The sequence below is a fragment of the Colobus angolensis genome, unplaced genomic scaffold (assembly GCF_000951035.1).
Source record: "Colobus angolensis palliatus isolate OR3802 unplaced genomic scaffold, Cang.pa_1.0 Scaffold98, whole genome shotgun sequence".
Classification (NCBI taxonomy): domain Eukaryota; kingdom Metazoa; phylum Chordata; class Mammalia; order Primates; family Cercopithecidae; genus Colobus; species Colobus angolensis.
Genome location: NW_012123820.1, coordinates 407,978 through 410,424, shown reverse-complemented (window position 1 = coordinate 410,424; position 2,447 = coordinate 407,978).

The following is a 2,447-nucleotide window of genomic DNA, read 5'->3' as shown; positions in this document are numbered from 1 at the left end:
AATGTTCGATCAGATATGAGGCATCCTGTGGCCCAGCGAAGTTGACACCCATAAAATTAACCATCACACCTCCATGGAGGCCAGAAATTGTATGTATCCTGAGGCCTCTGTCTCTCTGACTTCCTCTCTATTTAAACCCTCAGCCATTCCCCACCGCCCTCAAATAAATGTCTTGTAAATTGAATCCCGTCTTTCCATGTGTTATTTTGGAGGACTGGAACTAATAAATTTGGACTTTGTTCTGGCAGGTAGTTTAGTTATTTACAGTTCAGCTTTATACTATATTGAGGCTTGTTTTTAAGCTTTTTGTGCGGGTGGGGAGCAAGTGTAGTATAGTTTTTAGTCAGGATACTTTAGCCCTACTCATGTAACACGTAACGTTTCTGGGATCTTTAGTGAATGCTTGGTCTTCAGTCAGGATTCTCCACTGTGGCTGGATGGAAATTAGATATTTCCCAATGTCACGCTAATTTTGAGGCTTGTTAGGCTTAGTGTTCCGCTAGGTACACAATGGAGCCTCTACATAGATTTCTGGATTTTTTTGTCTATCTTCTTCCTTGTTGATACTTTGTCCTAAAAATTCAAACTATCTCAGTCTCAACTCCAATCTTCCTCTCCTCAACTCAGCAAGACTCTGGTCTCCTACGACGGGATCCAGAGTGCTCGCCTCGGAAAGGCAGGGTGATCAGAGGTCTCACTTTGTTTCCCTTCCTCAGCCATCAAGTTGTCTGAACTTTTTCCCCAGCTTCTGGAAACACTGATAGCCAACCTTTCTGTAAAATTTCTAACATAAGTACTTAGAGCTTTAATACGCTGTATTTTCATTAAAATTCATTTCAAAATATTTTTGCAATTTTGCTGTGATTTATTTTGTGACTCCTGGGTCATGAGATGTATGTTCCTTAAATTAATGCATTTAGGAAATTTTTTGTTACCTTTATGTACTTGATTTCTGGTTTAATTTATACTCTATATGATTTCAATATTTTGAAATTTCTTAAGACTTGATTTGTGATACAGCCTAACATGCACCCCAGAACATATGGTAAATGTTTTGGGGTACACTTTAAAAGAACATATATTCTGATGTTTTTTAATGTAATATTTTATGTCTTATTCATATTTACAGTACCAATACATAGCACATAGTAGAAACTTAACATATATTGAGTTAAATAATTCAAAGGTTTTATCCTATTGGTGGCAATTCAAGACCAAATAAGAGGATGATGATGATATCACTATTTCTGTTAAGATAGGGCCTCATACAACATACAGGAATGTCCAGTCAAGTCATGCAGTTTCTCCTCTATTCTAACCAATGGTAATGCTAACACTTTATATGATGAAAATTACCCCAGTATCTTTCTTCCTATGTTTCTATCAGTTTTCCCTTCATTGATTGTAAGATGCATATCACTAGAGCTATTTGACAGTAGGAAACAATTATCTTAAGAAAAGTTAGTGACATTGGTCTATAAAGCTCATGGAGACATAAGAAATGGTTAATTTTATTTTTTCATTTTCCACCAAACAATTCACGATTGTTTCTGAGATTACAAAAGATTAGACAATAGCTAATATCTCTATGCAATGGTCAAATTTTTCAAGTAGAATCATTTTTTAATTTTCCGAGTTCCAATGTCACTTTCTCCTTGAACATGACTCAAGGTTAAAACTTATAAATATATACCTTCTAATGCAGTTAACTTTCCTATATAACCCTTCTGCCAACCTTATTCTGGACACTGAAGTTTTGATTATAAAGAAGGAACGAAACAGATTTCGATGAGTCTAATAGTATGTTATGTAGGCTTACCAGATGCTTCTTGTGTATGGTCCCATATCTTTTCAACCTCTGAGTCCAGTCATGGCTCTGCTGAACAGTTATGGAAGATATTACACTGCTCTGTGCTGACACTGTCTCACTTCGAGTATGCACCAAGACTCTAGTTTCCTGTCTTAAGACCTCTCTGATGTAGCCATGTGCGATGCTGAGGTACCATGTGGGCTCTCAGCTCTTTGCAGCCCAGAGGGATGGGGTGGTGGGGGCGGGGCGGTGAGTTAATGCCCCAAAGCAGCAGCCCTCAACAAACAGGAGGTGACTGCTGATGGAGAAATACTTCTCCATTCTCCCTAAGGCAGACAGTTCTGAGATAAAGTTTAAGAAGAATCCTAAGAAAGTTCTGCATTATGTAGCCATTAATAGGGGTGGACCACTTGATAACAGCAGTATCTGGTTTTGCTTGGACTTACTTTCCCTTTTCCCATGTTCACTCCCCTGCCTCTCATTCCTGCTCCTGGGTGTTAGACTCATAAATAGAACGTGTCGGCCGGGCGCGGTGGCTCAAGCCTGTAATCCCAGCACTTTGGGAGGCTGAGACGGGAGGATCACGAGGTCAGGAGATCGAGACCATCCTGGCTAACATGGTGAAACCCCGTCTCTA